The sequence below is a fragment of the Cyprinus carpio genome, chromosome A18 (assembly GCF_018340385.1).
Source record: "Cyprinus carpio isolate SPL01 chromosome A18, ASM1834038v1, whole genome shotgun sequence".
Classification (NCBI taxonomy): Eukaryota; Metazoa; Chordata; class Actinopteri; order Cypriniformes; family Cyprinidae; genus Cyprinus; species Cyprinus carpio.
The window spans coordinates 2,838,168-2,856,347 of record NC_056589.1 but is presented as its reverse complement, the minus strand read 5'-3'; the positions used below and the strand labels follow the sequence as shown (position 1 = coordinate 2,856,347).

General features: G+C 35.9%; 1 protein-coding gene across 1 annotated transcript in view; it reads left to right on the top strand.

Annotated features, from left to right (window-relative positions):
- The first annotated feature begins 12,238 nt into the window (after positions 1-12,238).
- The window catches only part of LOC109056877 (leucine-rich repeat and fibronectin type III domain-containing protein 1-like protein), a 140,051-nt gene continuing 134,109 nt past the window's right edge, over positions 12,239-18,180 (top strand). Inside the window, exon 1 of the mRNA XM_042774768.1 lies at positions 12,239-12,989. The gene's annotated coding sequence lies outside the window, so the exon portion shown is untranslated. The remainder of the gene's footprint in view (positions 12,990-18,180) is intronic.

Below are 18,180 nucleotides of genomic sequence, written 5' to 3'. Positions count from 1 at the left end.
AAAAAAATAAATAAATAAATAAAAAACAATTGTGACATTCTTATATAATTCATTAAAGTAATATTACAGGTTCATTACAAATTTTACTTAATTACCTTTACTTTTTCTTCCATAATCGAATAAATGAATGGATGAATGAATTGATTAATTAATGTATACATAAATAATTAATCATGGTTTCAATGTAAATGAAGCTGTAAATATTAAAGTATTTGCTGTTTCAAACAAGAAGTAAACAATGTGTCTTAAAATAACTTTAGTGTGAAGAAAAACGCTTACTAACCTTTCTTATGTTAAACTATATAAAATTTTATGATCCTAAAAAAATGAGAACAACTTTCAGATCAGATAATAGACATTTTAGCAGAATTTGTGTGTGCTTCTATAAAATTTTGACATATAACATTTCTGCTTTTAAAGCCTTCAGAAAATTGTCTCATTTACTTTCATTCCAGTTACTCATTTTTTTTTTAATAAAAGGAGGGATGCATCAGAATTATTATTTTTATTAGTATCAGTCAATCTATGAATAAATTAATCAAGTGAACAATGCTGTATTTTATTTATTTATTTATTTATTTATTTTAAAGAAAACAAGGGATGCATCAGAATTATATATATTTTTATTATAATTATTACTAATAATTTAATATTTATTAATAATTTGTCTTAACTCATATTGAACCCGGAATAGTCCTTTAAGATTTATTCTGTCTTATTCTTGTTCTTCAAGGCTTCAAAGATGTAATATTGTCCTCTCCAAAACATAAGTATTTTAAAGAAATCTGAAAATAATTCTCAGCTCCAGCTGTCACAAGATTCTGTACAAATATCTCCAGATCTCATTGAGTCAAATAAACTGAGGCAATGCGAAGCCTAATTTCGAGATGGGAAGATGGGACTACCTTTGACGGCGATGTCCCACCGGACTCCATTTGCCACACAGCGCCTCACAGATGCTTCAGAGACATCTGCCGCACTCTGCAGTGAAGCATTTATTAAGAGAACGGCAATTAGACCTGGTGCATCAGGTCTGCTGTTTTAAAACTTGGGTATGGAGGCTTTTTAACTCTGTTCCTAGTTTAAAAACCACACTGAGTTTAATTACTCAATGAAAACTCCTTGAAGTCGAGCCAAAGGAGAAGCCATCAGTTGTGGACCGTGACCCTCTGATGACTGCTTTCATCACTTTATGTTAAGAGAATGTCAGTGTTATGAGAAATATGACTGGAGCGCAGTGGTTGTTTCGCCTCTCTGTGATGAATGAAGGTTTAAGGCAGAAACAGCATCGCTCTTTAATTAAGTCATCTGTGTGGAACAACAGGGAGGTCGAAAAACACAAAGCCTGCTTAATGACGATATCTTAAAATGCAAACTTTAGCCTGGAGCGACCATTATTCCAGAGCAAACACACAACACATTCGTTAAATCAACAATTAGTGTGTTTATGCATTAATAAATATGTGGCAGTGCTTGCAACTTTATGCAAATGTATTTCACAGACATGACAGACTTATGCAAATTATGCATAACAGAAGTCTATGGTGGTCATTGCTTGTTGTGGTTTATTTATTTTTCTGTGAAATAGTGTATACATTCTCACAGATGGATATTAAGAACCAAGGATGTTAAACAAAAGTCTATCTATCTATCTATCTATCTATCTATCTATCTATCTATCTATCTATCTATCTATCTATCTATCTATCTATCTATCTATCTATCTATCTATCTGTCTATCTATCGTACTATCTATCTATCGTACTATCTATCTATCTATCTATCGTACTATCTATCTATCTATCGTACTATCTATCGTACTATCTATCTATCTATCTATCGTACTATCTATCGTACTATCTATCGTACTATCTATCTATCGTACTATCTATCTATCTATCTATCGTACTATCTATCGTACTATCTATCGTACTATCTATCGTACTATCTATCGTACTATCTATCTATCTATCTATCTATCTATCTATCTATCGTACTATCTATCCATTGTTCTGTCATCCATCCATCCATCCATCTATCCATCCATCCATCCATCCATCCATCGTATTATCGTACTAAAGTACAATTTTTCTATCTTACTATAATTCTATCCATCCGTCTGTCTATATATTGTTCTATCTATCTATCTATCTATCTATCTATCTATCTATCTATCTATCTATCTATCTATCTATCTATCTATCTATCTATCTATCTATCTATCTATCTATCTAACTATCTATCTATCTATCTATCTATCTATCGAACTATCTATCGTACTATCTATCGTACTATCTATCCATTGTTCTGTCATCCATCCATCCATCCATCGTATTATCGTACTAAAGTACATTTTTTCTATCTTACTATAATTCTATCCATCCATCTGTCTGTCTATATATTGTTCTATCTATCTATCATCTATCTATCTATCTATCTATCTATCTATCTATCTATCTATCTATCTTACTATCTATTGTACTATCTTTCTATCGTACTATCTATCTTTCTATTGTACTATCTATCTTTCTATTGTACTATCTTTCCTTCCATCCATCCATATGCCCATCTATATATTGTTGTCTATGTATCCATCCATCCATTGTTCTATCCTGTTGTACCTCAAACTAGACAAATATCTATCATCTATCTATCTATCTATCTATCTATCTATCTATCTATCTATCTATCTATCTATCTATCTATCTATCTATCTATCTATCTATCTATCTATCTATCTATCTATCTATCTATCTATCTATCTATCCGGCCAGCCGTCTATATATCATTGTCTATCGTTCTCTCCATCCATCCATCTGTCCATCTCTATATCGTTCTGTCATTCTATCTGTCGACCATTCTATCTTTTGTTCTATCATGTGTGAGTCTGTAAAAGAAAAAAAAAAGAATGATAGAGCGAGTGACTGCTAGAAATGGCCATCGGAAGGGTTAGTATGATGTAAAGTATGAAAAGTTTGACCTTTTAACAAGTTAATAACATGACAGAGGACCAGCAGATTACTGGAGGGCAGAGCGGGGGAGCCAAAGAGCGATGATCCTTCACTCAGCTCTCGTTCTTCATCCATCTGTAATCCTCTTGTGCGATCTCTCTCTCCCCGCTCCACCGGTCCCGCAAGAGCCTTTCCAATCCTGCTGAATCCTGGGAGGCCAGAGGCTGTCAGAATCTCGGCTCGGAAACAAACGCTGCATGTGAGGTGAGCTTCATACTGTACTGTATGTGTGTATCTACAATCTGAGGCCACAAAGTTAGCTACATATTTTTTATATTGTATACAATCCAGCAAATCCAGGCCCATATTGACATTTCTTTTATCCAGTTATAGTGAAGCTCTTCGGCAGTGACTCGCCTTTCAATATTTCAGCTGAACAAATTTAATATATTACTACTTCAGCATTATTTTTGGTCATGATCAAGTCCATCACACAGCAGATACAAACAAAATGCATCATCAGAGATTGTGCTTAATAAGCCAGCAATACATGTGGTCATGTAAGCAATAAACCTGTTTCCATTGATCAGAATAAGATCATAAACAGCTTAAGCATAAACTAAACGACACAGTTCGATTTTGGCCCATTACCTCAATTTCGCCTGCCATGTAATTATCTTAACCTGCGTTCTGTCAGCTTACTGAAGCGTGCATATATAGCAATCTGACAGGAAAGCGTCCTTACTGTGGAGTGTTTTGCGGTAGGGGAGAATAAAACACTCAGACTCTTTCTTGTACCCCCAAAAAATGATCGTGCAGCTGAAGCAGAAGTGCCACAGAACAAACTGCATGCAAGGAGAAAGTAAGTCTCCCAATGACATACTGGAATACTCTGGGGTTGTTAATGCTTTAACATCAGATATCACGTAATAAATGAAATTTGCATAGTCAGATACATGAAAATGTACGTAATTTTTGATAAGCTGATTTTTGAGTGTTATCGGTGTGCATGCAAACATGTTTAATGATTTTGGAGCAACATTTTAAAACTGATATAAAACATTATTAAATGTATTTATTTATTTTTTTGATACTCAAGCACCCTTTACACCAACTACCATTTAACAAAATCAATGGTAACTGAATAAACTATGAACTAATTTATATTATATTTCATTTCAGTATAATATTTAATGAAAATGTGTGTTTTAATATATATTTATTTATTACTTTTTACAGTTACAGATTTAGTCGTAAATTATAAATGATTACAGTTTTTTTTTTTTTTTGGTCACCTCCTTTAAATAAACAAACAAACAAACAAACAAACAAACAAACCATCTGTTAACCTTATTCCAACATATTCAAACCCCATTTCTAAAGCATTAGCTGTTACTTTCTTGACTATCGTGATGGGTAGGACAACCCTCAATCCCAAATTCAAAACTTATTTGGCCTTAGAACAACTTTCTCTTAAAAATGAAAGCAATCATCACACTGGTCAGGCTTTTAGCTTTCTAAAAGAGAACTGTGAGCTTGTTACTCTGAGCTGCTGAAAGCACCTGCTCTGCTCTACAATTTCCACCGAACAAATACAATATAGCATCTCTGCTTCACTTAGTGAGTAAAAAAAAGGTCATTTTTTGACATTGATGTAAAACGATGTTTATTTAAGTTGACCTGGCACTGATGATAGATTGAGCAGGAGGGCATAGGCAGATTGATTCACAGAGAAGGACTGTGAGGGGCCTTTTTCTAAGAGACAAAATCAAGCAAACTGAAAAAGATTGTTTCCCCCTTACAGAATCTGTGTAGGAAGAGCACACCTTGGGAATGCAGCATTCGTCAACAGATATATTATTAACCATGTTGATCTAAAGCATCATCAAAATGACATTACACTGAGTAGAGCAATTGGACTTCTCGTTCCCATCTCTGAGCACGAGAGAGAGAGAGCAATTGAGAGAGAGAGAGATGGTCGATGACTTGGCAGGCAAAGGAAGCAATTTCACCAAACTGTTTTTCTATCATGTTTTCCTGCACCTAAGAAGAAGAATGAACAGATCCTAAAATAAAGTAGTGTAAACTATCGTTCGGAACACTTGGACATTTCTGGAGGAAGTCTCATTGATTACCAAGGCTGCATTTAATTAAATACTAATATATTGAAAACAGTGATATTGGGAATTATTATTACAGTTTAAAATAGCTGTTTTCGATGTGTATATATGTTAAAACGAATTAGAATTTTGAAAAGCTGTATTTTCAGCATCATTACTCCAGTCAATGTCACATGATCTTCAGAAATCATTCTAATATGCTGATTTGCTGCTCAACAAACATTTCTGATTAGTATCAATGTTTTTTTAGTTTTTGTTTTGTTTGTTTGTTTTTTTTTCACGATGCTGGATTACTAAGGAATATCAGGTAACAATAAACTAAACATGAGAGTTTGAAATAGAAAAACTGAAATACATTTTTCTTGTAAAATTTTTGTTTTATTTACTTAACAAATAATTTTTACAGTGTAGAAAGTTCAAAAGAGCACCATTTATATGAAATAAAAATATTTTGTAACAATGTTTTACTGTCACTTTTGATCAATTTAATAATCAATTTAAGCCATTGCTAAATAAAAATATTACTTCTTTCAACAACAACAATAACAACAACATAAACAAACAAACAAACAAGTAACTAACTTACTAAATAAATAAAGAAATGATAGTGTATATGTGGTATGAACTACTTTTATGGTGTTGTTTTTCACTTACTGTAAATTTATGCATGTGCATTTCAACAACCAAATATTTAATTTAATATATATTTTTGCCTTCTGTACAAGTACTTAAAAATGATAAAAAAAAAAAAACAACAACAATCTCTTGGCAATTCAGGAGACCAGAAAAAAAAAAAACAATAGGCTGTGTTTGCATGCCATTGCTATGGCTGAATGTGTTGTTGTGCCTAAGGCAACACTGTGCAGCAAAAACCCTGACAGAAGGGAAGAAAAACATGACAGAGGGTCTCTCCAGGTGGAGATAAACTTTCAGGAAAAACTGTACTTGAGGGCCGAATTAACATTAACTGCTGCCATGGCATTATAGTCTCTGACCATCTCATTTAGACAGAGCGTGAGCCTGGCGACCCTATTAACTTCAGTCTTTTCCTCCCATCTGTCAAAGCACACAAAGTCACTTGGAACAAATATTACAAACCTCAGCGACAGGCGCGTTTAGCCAGCCCGAGTTCATCTTTCTGCTAACCTCCATTTAACCCACAGAAAGCATCGTCTCTGTACAGCAGGCCTCAAAGTCGCTCTCCTCTGCATTTCTTGCAGCATTTGTCTCTTAATGCTCTGTAACCTTCTAAAACTCCAAAATGTTTCTGATGAAGATTTATTCCTCTCAAGTGATTCATGCAGAGATAAATTGCTCTGCCAAAAAAAAAAAAAAAACAACAACCTTAAAGCAGAATTGGAAAGTGCAGGAAGGAAGTCAGCAGATGGCTTCAGACAAACTGATATGCATCCTTTTTGTGTGGAGTTGACTTGCTCAGTCTATGTCAGCAGTTTTGGATTGGGATTCTCTGTCTTCCTCTCTCTCTCTCTCTTTGGCATATTGGATTTCAGAAACCTGGACTATCTTTGTGAAGCCAAAACCAGATATTATGTAATCTCTGATAACGCTCCGCACCCTGGCAGCACCAGTCAAGTCAAGTCAAGTCACCTTTATTTATATAGTGCTTTTAACAATACAGATTGTGTCAAAGCAACTGAACAACATTAATTTGGAAAATAGTGTGTCAATAATGCAAAATGGCAATAGTAAACACTCATTTTTCAGTTAAAGGCAGTTCATCATTGAATTCAGTGATGTCATCATCCAGCTCAGTTCAGTTTAAATAGTATCTTTGCAATCATTTGCAATCAAGTCAGTGATATCGCTGTGAATGAAGTGTCTCCAACTAAGCAAGCCAGAGGCCACAGCGGCAAGGAACCAAAACTCCATCAGTGACAGAATGGAGAAAAATCCAGGGTGGGGGGAGCAGTTCTCCTCTGACCAGACAAAACCAGCAGTTCAATTCTAGGCTGCAGCAAAGTCACATTGTGCAGAGGACTCAACTGGTTCCTGTGGTCTTGTCCCGGTGGTCGTCTGAGACAAGGTCTTTACAGGGGATCTGACTCTGGGGCTCTAGTTGTCCTGGTCTCCGCTGTCTTTCAGGAATGTAGAGGTCCTTTCTAGGTGCTGATCCACCATCTGGGCTGGATAAAAACTGGATCCGGGTGACTGCAGTGACCATCTGATCTGGATACAGACTGAATCTGGTGGCTATGGTGACCTCGGAGTAAGACAGAAACAGACTAATATTAGCGTAGATGCCATTCTTCTAACAATGTAGCAAGTACATCAGGTGTTATGGGAAGTGTTTAAACATTGTTTAATAGGGAGCCAGTGCAGTGTTGACAGGACCGGGCTAATATGATCATACTTCCTGGTTCCAGTAAGAACTCTAGCTGCTCCATTTTGGACTAACTGGAGTTTGTTTATTAAGCGTGCAGAACAACCACCCAATAAAGCATTACAATAATCTAACCTTGAGGTCATAAACGCATGGATTAACATTTCTACATTTGACATTGAGAGCATAAGTCGTAATTTAGATATATTTTTGAGATGGAAAAATGCAGTTTTAAAAATATATCTAAATTACGACCTATTATACCTATTATAAACAATTATACCTATCAAACATCATATAGATTTTAAAATCTTGCTTATTACTTATAAAGCCCCGAATGGTTTAGCACCTCAGTATTTGAACACGCTCTTGTTACATTATAGTCCTCCACATCCGCCGCGTTCTCAAAACGGAAAGATGAGCAGATTACCTGATAGACAGAGCAATTAACCATCATCATCCTTCCTGTAATATTTTTCTCTGAAATTCAATTTTATGTAACATTAGGTGAGCTGCATGCTTTCATCTCTGAGGAAATCGAGGCACAAGCATAATATTTATATCCAAGTCAGCATTGCTATCTGCACCTCTTGGGCATCAGTCAAGGATTTCATTATTATTTTATTTGTTTGTTTGTTTTTTGCTCAGATTTTAAATTTTAGTTCAGGGACTTCAGGAAAACAAGATTTTAAAATAACCAACAGTCTTTTCTTCTTCTTCTTCTTCTTCTTCTTCTTCTTCTTCTTCTTCTTCTTCTTCTTCTTCTTCAGGTCAATATTTAAAAGAACAATTTTGAATTTGGCAATGAATTAAATTAGGGTCTGTGTATAAATCACAATTCAGTTTTCAAACAATTAAATTTAAAGCGGTCATATGATGGAATTTCAAGTTTTCCTTTCTCTTTAGAGTGTTACAAGCTGATTGTGCATAGATAAGATCCCTGAAGTTGCAAAGACTAAAATCTCAAACCCAAAGAGATATTCTTTATCAAAGTTAAGACTCTGCCACGCGCCCCCTAAAACGGCTCGTTCTAACACGCCTCCACATCTCTACGTCACTATGTGGAAATATTTGCGTAATGCTGCCAATGTTCACACAAAGAAAGAAGGCATGGTTTCAGTAACCGCAGTTAGTGTTGAAGCAGTCATGTCAGGGAGATGCTGTGTGTATCTAGGAGAAAGCAAAAGCACTTTATTTGGTCTTCCGAAAGTAGATGCATTTAGGAATCTTTAAGATTACTTACAACAGAACAGCAACGCATTTTATGGATGACCGTTTCGTGAACCTAAGAGAGGAGGTCATTCTGACTTTGCTACGACAATCTGGCTCTTCTGAATCAGCTACTGTAAGTATGTTTTGTTATTAGTATAATTATTTGCTGCTGAGTTTTTCGCGTCGTGGCTTTTATTTCCATCAGTGTGTGTGTGAGAGAAAGATACATATATATACAGAAAAATGTAAAGAGAAACACAAAGTGGAGTCAGCTGTCTTAACCGTCCGTGGCTTGTGTACTGCAAACACATACGAGCTTCATCACTGTGTCTGTCACGAGACTCTGTTCCCCTTTCAGGCTTGAACTGATGATAAAACTAAGGACATTAACTGTCTTTACATTTATTTTGAAAGATGACGCTCGCGATTATAGAAAGGGTTGTTACATTTCCGACGAGTGCTTGCAGTGATCGGCCATTCACAATGCACTGGGTCAGCTGGCCAATCAGAGCAGACTGCGCTTGTCAGAAGGCGGGACTAGAAAACGAGAGAAAATGACGCGCTTGAGAGAGGTGGGGCATAGAGGACCTACAGTAATGTATAGTATTTGAAAAATAATGTGTTTTTTTTTAACATTAAAGCATGTCAACATATTCTGTTACACCAAATACACAAAATAATGATCTTTTAAAAAGCATCATATGACCCCTTTAAAAGAATAAATAAATATTTTCTTTTTCTTCTTCTTCAGGTACTACACCAACAGATTACTGCTAGGTTCTTTCCTTTTAATCAGTGTTACTTTCTCAAAATGTCGACTTCTGAAATGATTTTGTGTGTGTGTGTGTGTGTGTGTGTGTGTGCTGTTCAATTTATACTCTGTACTGTAACAGTAGCACAGTCATTAGTAAAATGAAAATAATTTTGAAATTAATTATTATTATTATTATTATTATTATTTTATTTTTAATATCTTCTTAACATTATTTTTTTTTTATTAATTTGGGGTTATTTGTTGATTTATATATTTTTTAATGTTTGTTGTTTTGCTTTATTTAATTTAACCTGTTGTACCTCAAACTAGACAAAGAGCCTGTCCTCCAACAAAAAACGACCATATAGGTCGTTTGTGCAAGCACCTTATTACGACCTATATTTATGTTTTAAAGTTAAGCGGTCTCTAGCGGGCGTAAAAATAATGACAGTATCGCATTGGGTCTGTCGTCATGAAATGACGTATAAGGTCATTACCAATCAAAACGCACGTTTATTTAAATGCAATGTGTGGACTTTTTACACCGATATCACAGTAATTCGTACATATTTTACTAGGTGGCTTATTCGTTCGAATGACCACACCTAACCCCACCCCCTAAACCTAACCCTCACAGAAATCATGCTAAATTATGATTTATCGCGCATATACATTTTACGTGCACATCCGTTCTCTGGGATCAAACCCATGATAGCATGATTGCATATCAAGGTATAACGCAATAATCTACCAACTGAGCTACACGAAACGCAAATCACAGCGCAAATAAAAATACGAGCGTATTAGTTGGAGGACAGGTTGCCATCCATCCATCCATCCATCTGTTTATTGTTTTATTTAATTTAACCTGACTATTCTAACTACAACTGGACGAATGTGGATGGGTTTATTTGTTTGTTGTTTTATTTGACCTGAATGTTGTACCTAAAGCAAGATAAATTAGGGTTTGTTTGTTTGTTTGTTTGTTTGTTTGTTTGTTTGGCTGATGAGAGTGTAATATTCTAGTGATAACAGAACTTCAGCCCTTTCACTTTTTGTATCACTCCACTTCCTGTATTTCTAATTTCTCCTGTATTTCTCACAAAGTGTCACATCGGATGCCCAAATCCACTATAATTAAAATAAATAAATAAATAATGTTTTTGTGTCACAGAATGTAGTTTTAAGAGTTTTTGAGGAGATAGTGTACTTGTTTAGACTTCAAATATGCAGCATGTTAATAAAGTCTATTTGAAATTTTGCTTCAATGTTTTTGGAGATGTGAGCTCCATGGCGTCAGCGGGCGTTCAGTGCTGATGAACCCGCCGAGAGCAGCCTCACCTTGGCCAGATCTTCTGGAAATCACCGCTGGCTCTGATGTCTCTATAGTGGTTAAACATGAGATATAATGCGTTGGGGATACTTTATTTTAGGGTCTCTTAAATATTTGCTTATTAACATGTATATTACTAAAATATTAGCAATTTATTAGTAGTAATTAAGCACATATTAATGCCTTATTCTACATGACCTTATTCTACATCCCTAATCCTTCCCAATACCTAAACAAATACCTTACTAACTATTAATAAGCAGAAAATTGGGAAATTATTGAGGGAAAAGTCATAGTTAATAGTGAATAAGTGTTCCCTGTGCTGAAGTGTTACCAATTCGTTTTAGGCAAATTTAATAGGCAGTCTTTAGTCTTATTATTAATCTATTGTTTGTTCCAGAGCAAATATTTATATAACTTCAAAAAACCACATCACATCACATCCTATATAACTTCAACACAATATATCAGAGCACTGCCTTATAAATATTTACCTAATAAAATAGCAACTTTTATGATGGCTGTTGTTGTTGTTTGATAAATAGTATTATTCAATAAATAATATTTTACATAAATAATAGTAGTATTTGGAAACAGTGTGTGTTAGTAATGGTGATTTTAGTTTCATTAATTCTGCCATTAGATGGCAACAAGAGACTGTTTTTCTGAGTGAGTCCACAGTAATACTTTTATATTAAAAGAGACTGAAACAGGGTTGTAAACAAGTGAGTTATTTTTTACTTTCAGCAACAGCTTGTAAGAGGCAGCTAACAAATGCACTGATCAGCGCTGTCATCAGAAATCACCCTTAACAGATGAAAGGACAGTATGACAAAGATATCGCTTTCCTCAGCGGACATTCAGACTAATGTTTTATTGTAAATATGAGATTGAGCTGAAGAACGAATGCTGTATCAGATGCAGGTTATCACACTCACTCAGTCCATCTCTTTCTCATAATACTCAACATAATATCGACACAATTCATGACGGAAGGAAGTAGTTCTGCAGAAAAGAGGGTTTGTAAAGACACTCCATTGTTCTTCTTATGTATTTACACACTTGTGCCACCTTGTATTGTGTAACCGCAATATTCCTCTAGTATATATACAGTATATATATATTATTATTATTATTATTATTTATTTTTTTTTTTTACAGGGGATCTATTTGAAACCAGCACAAATAGGCTACAATTGCAACAATTAAAAAAAAAAAAAAAGCACAGTTAAACAAATCACATTAAAACGCTAGCAGCATTCCTTCACCAAATGATCATTCCCGGTCCGTTTTTCAAATTAAACATCCATTCCGTTCACGTACTGTATTTGCTGTAATTTAAATACAGATCACCTCCAGAGCACACAGACCCTCCCCTGCACACACACCATCATGTAGGGACTTTCTATTGACTTCTGCTGTTTCATACAAATCAAATGATAGTTGCTAAATCCGACCCTCACAGCAACCAGAGGCTTTTGTTGAAACATTATTCAGTATGTTTATTAAGCTGCTCAGTGTGGCTGATTTCAGGTTTTACTATCCTCGTGGGGACATTTGACTCTCTTTCTCTCTCTCTCTCTCTGAACTCATCTCATGCCTGCTTCAACACTAAAGCAGCATCTCAAGAACATTTGAATTAGTGCAACATGTCAAGATAGCGAATCTCCCGTGTGCTGGTCGGTGGGCAGCGCGAGGCGTGTCTGCGGCGTGGGCTGTGGGAGCCCGTTTCTCCTCACCACTCCCATTTACCGGCGGTTGAACTGCAGAAACACTGCGTCCTCTCCGACAGCGCTTTTGTTACAACGCACGTCTTCTCTCATCGGAGTGTCTTTCACCCGGCGGACGGGAATAATTCATCGGTGGGCGGTTACGCATGACTTGGGATAATGTTTGGATATACTGGAGTACAGGAGAGGACTTCCAGTGATCGCGTGGATTAGGTGACTTTGATCAATTTGTGCAGAACAACTATGTTCGCGCATATATGGAGGACTGATTGCCGTTTCAGTGCTTCGTGTGATGTGGATACTTTTCAAGGACATCGTGCGTAATAAATCATCCGTTCACGAGAACGACGGCGACGCATCAGAGATCGACAGCAGCCCGGGAAAACACTCTCGTAGCGATATTGTGATCGCGCCCAGTGGACGCGCGTCTGCGATGATCTTCGGCTGTCAACTCGTCCGAGAGTTCGTGCGCGCGCTCGGAGGGCTGTAGGATCCGTCGGACCCGTCTGAAGAGCAAAGTTAAGCTGAGGCTGAGGTCGAAAAACAAGGTAGGCTTTCCAAATCTTCCATATAAAGGGCGCTGTATGTGGGCGCGCGGTCTAAATGGGGCATTGTCACACGCAAGACTTTGGTTCAGTGTATCCATGACCTTTTCAGCGGGTAATGGATGAGAGATGTGCTTGATATGTCTTTTATGGAGGCATGCGAGAAAAATGAGAGGCTGTTCGATTGATCACATCGATCTGGTGCGTGTAAGAAAAATCATGTGTCGGTATGAACGTTCGTTATACTGTTTAAAATCTTTATATATATATATATATATATATATATATATATATATATATATATATATATATATATATATATATATATATATGTTTATAAAGCGATTTTCGCTCAGACGATTAGTTCATGAAGTGTTTTCGCTTTAGTTTACGAGTGAATTATCGTACTGTAATGGAAAAAAGGAAGAGTCTGAAGGGAACGAGCCGATTACAGGACCACGGACAGCACCCGATGCTGTTGGAGACGCGAGGAAAGTCTTGGGAAGGCTGTGAAATCCATATACATTTTTAGTTTGATTGAGATATTTTAAGAGTATGCATGGTGCTGTGAGCAGATTGTGTCAGTCTGAAGTCACATTAAGGTATGCATGCTAATCAAGCATTTGTCAATGCTTAAAGTGCATGAAGAGGTGCTTTGAAAGGTTTAATTAATCGGTCTGTCACACTGTACTTTTATTTTCCTGTCTCTCACACCTAGACTAACACACAAAGAGCGAGTGAATGAGTGAGAAAAAGAGAGAAAGCCAGTAAAATGATTCTGAAGGTCATATTTGACAGAAATCTAACATTCTCAGGAACTGTGACCCTGAAGTAGCACTGCTTTGCTCTGTTGCCATGTGACAGACAGCCGTGCTGCTGTGCATCCCAATACTGCTATTCCTCTCAGCCAAAAATAGATTGGCTGGCAAGTGGAGAATCACCAGTGGTGACTGCCCTTATTAGATATGAATCACAATGAGATTTCCAAAAATGAACCGATTAGACTTCATTATCGGCAGACTCGTCTCTCTGTGTCCAGAGATCAGTGTGCCACACCTAGTGGATGTCTGATATCCTGTGGAAATGTTTGTAATTACTGCCCTTTTAGTGTGTTGTTTTGTGTCTGTGTGAAGCCGTGAGACTTGGATAACTTTCCCTTTAATCTCTGTCAGAGAACACAACAACAAGAACAACTAAAGCCAAACACATAGTTATCCGTGAAAGCAAATATTAAAGTTCATTGGCTAAAAAAAATAAATAAATAAAAAAAAAAAAAAAAATATCAAATAATATTTTGAAAACATAAAATATGAAACAATAAATGCATTAATATTAGTCTCTGAGTCCTGAACCTCTCTCTCTCTCTCTCTCTCTCTCTCTCTGCCTTCATATATATATATATATATATATATATATATATATATATATATAGATATATATATATATGTATGTGTGTGTGTCCAGGACTTGTTCCTTTTTTTGTTTGGTTTGGCAGATAAGCTTCAAAAGGAGACCATCCATACTACTTTTACCAAGTGAAATAAATAAATAAATTATATATATATATAGATATATATATATATATATATATATATATATATATATATATATATATATATATATATATATATACACACTCTCAGTCATTGTGACTGCATTCTGTTACACAACAAAAGTACTTTTAAGGGTTAAAGTTCAGGTACAAATAGCTTCTAATGTAGCAATATTCACTTTTTAGAGGTAAATAATAATGCTTTTAATTAAAATTCATAAAAGGGTTCAATTAAACCATCCACCCACAATTTTATCTTAGATACAGTACATTAGCATTGTTTGAGATCAGAGAAGAAGCTCAGCTAATTCTATATTATACAGACATCCCTGGTTGACACCACTTTATATACTTTATTGGATACAGCTTTGCTGGCATCTGCTTTATCATATTTAAGACTCTTTGGTTAAAATATGCTTTATTCTCATCAAGATCAGTTTGTACCAACATGTCAGCACACATTACAATTGACTTAAATTTTGTTCACAAAAAATAAACTAAAAAAGGTCATCAATGAATGTGTGCTTTCTGTACATTTTCAGTGATCTTGTTGAGACATGGCCACTCTGTCAACTCTCTGGGAATTAGAGGGTGGGAGTCTATTACTCTGAATCTGGCAACCCTGAGGCAAAGCAAGCCCTCTGTCATGCATCTGTTCTGCCTGGTTCCATCCTGCAACCACCCGTACTCTTGGCCTGCTTGGTGTATGTGCTGCTGGGTAACTATAGGATCGGGAGGGCTGTGGATTTGTTCTTTGGATGTGGGTCAGTGACAGTGTGTTGCTGATAGTACATAATGATGCAACTTAGTTGTTAAAAATAATCACAACGAATCGCTCTCCTTGGCACCCATATTTTGTCTAAACGTCCCTTGTCCTACAAAACAAATGCACCATGAGAGTTTCTCTACATATACAGCAGTCTGATGTCATTGCATTATGCCATTGATGTCTATTTGTCTTTATTGTTCAATCTCACCTCTCTCATAGTCAGTTACAATCTCTCTCGATTCTTTCATCCCTACATTTTCTGAAGTGCAAGGATGCTATTCATAGTGTTCAGACCACACTTTCCATTATTTGATCATTTGATCATAGTTATCTGCTAACCTTGCATCATTTGGATGTTATTTATATCCCCTCCCTCCAAATAGCAGATGTATGTCAGCTGGAACGGTGCTGATTGCTGCTGTTGATTCATTCGACAGTTATTTGAAATTGACTTTATTTTTCTTCTTCTTTTATTATTATTGTTATTATTAATAAAAAGTTATATGATATTTTTCATTATGAAAAAAGATATTACTATTATATAAATTATATGATTTATATTAATTTAATGATATGAATATTAACTATGCAACTATGCAAGCATCTTCAAAAGCAGTTTTTCCTACCCAGGCTCATTGGAAATGCATGCCTTTACCTACATTTCTGCAGAACTCATAACATGTCCCGACACACAAATAACTGCAGTTTATTCCTTTTTACACAAACTGTGATTTACAGGGCCAGGGTTTAATTAAGAAAGCCAAATTACTTGCACAATATTATGTTCTGACTTCAAAATGATTTTAACATGCTGCAAGGTTTGACAGCTGATACTTTTGAATGTTATTGTTTGCTCGCTAGCGCACCCGATACGGTGTTGCACTTGTGAGGTGAAGAGTACGAATCCTGTGAAACTACAGTTTGACAAAACAGCTAAAACCCGCGTATAAGGATTATAAAAACGTATCAGCGAATGCATTTTTATATAACTTTTCCATTCATGGACACTATTGGGTAATAAAAATGCAGCAATACGTGCCTGCACCAACATAATAAAAATGTGTCACAGTTACGTATTGAACGCACTTTTTGCCCAACTCACTGGACATTTCACTTTGAAACTGCCGCTAAATGTGCTGTAAGGTATGTAATATTTTGTTGCAGAAATGTCCCCACAAGCGTGTATTTTCAATTCGTCACTGACCCAACAATATTTGTAGTATTTGTTTAGGGATGTGGAATGCTTTCAGAAGAGTTAAGTTCTGTCTTCAGTTGCTTCTTGAAAGTTGTGCTGGTCTCAACAGTTAGAAGCCCATTTCACCAGAAACGAGCAGAGAGAGTGACGGTTCTGGAAAACAACTCTGTGCCTCGTTGTGAAGGAACAACAATGTGCTGCTCGTACAGTGACCAAGCTTTTATAAGTATTTAAATATTTATTTACTTTTTAATAATAATAATAATAATAATAATAATAATAATAATAATAATAAAAATAATAGCATGCTACTTCTAAATTTTGCTTGATTAATATTAACAACATAATAAACAACAGGTCTGTTACTTTGCATTTGCAAGGCCTGGCAGTTCTATTTTTTCTATTTATTATTATTATTATTATTTATTTTACATTTTTTTTGTCCTGTCTTAAAATGGGCTTTTTGAGCAAGATGTGCATTTGCAGCCATATTACCATGAGGCAGTATATGCATGCGAGCGTTCAAAAGTCAAACTACTACAGATGCTGCAGAAAGAATGATACTGTTATATTTTGTGCTCTAGCACTGAAGTAATAATAGTGGTACTTTTGGCTCCCCTGCTATGATATAAAAGGTTTCTGGGCATTCAGTGAAACGTGCTACTTACAGTCTATCCATCCATCCATCCATCCATCCATTCATTCTCTCGTCTCCTGCTTTAACGTCTTGTTCTTATTCCACAATGTGCCTCTTGTCTTGCAGTTACTCTGCCTGGGGAGACTCCCCTCCTGTCCTTCTGCTGATCATTTTTTCATGCATCTGCAGTGTAAACAGTGCTCTCTTACTCAGCACTCTGCGAGAGGCTCGGGGAATGGTGAGCACTAATAGCGAATGCCTACGTGTGGAACACATACTGTGTGTAATGCCAGTGCATCGCAAGGCATGGCGGAGGGAAGGAAGGGTGGTTGTCTTCGAATGTCTGCTCAGCTAAACACCAACCAATTATCTCAATCCCTGTAGTGTGAACAGTACACAGGGTTGAGTGTTGACAAGGAGGCAAAAAATAGAGCGCTTGTAAACTTCTAACAATCAAGCATGTGTAAAAGGGGTGGAAACGTTCATGTTTTGTGCATTTAAACATAAATGTTTAAACTGTAAAGAAGTTGAGAACACTGAGGAAAACATTAAAAACTCCTGTTTCTTACTTATTATTTTTGTCTTGTTTTCCATTACAATTACCTAAACATTCTTAACTTAATATACAATTATTTGAGAAGCAAAATGACTTAAGATATAAAGATATTAATGTCCTTTTTTTCTGATATAGATTCCCTGTATTAGCAGTTTGCGGTGAGTTTATCATCGTCTGTCCACTTCTGAAATCTGAAAACATAAAGCAAAGCCATGCAATATTTGCCCACGCTCTTACAAGATATCCTCATTTAGCTCATTTATTAAAATATAATGACGTGTTTGAAGTTAATGTTCTGGAATCTTCATACAGAGGAGAAGCAATCAACAACACATGAATATCTTCATGAGCGTTACTGCATGACTGGACACGATTGGTTCTTCCACAGAAATATTTATTTACCGCCACAGTTTGCTCCGTATGTATTTAATAATGCAGAGAATTTGTCATAAGGTCTCTATTATTCATACATCACGTTGAGTTAT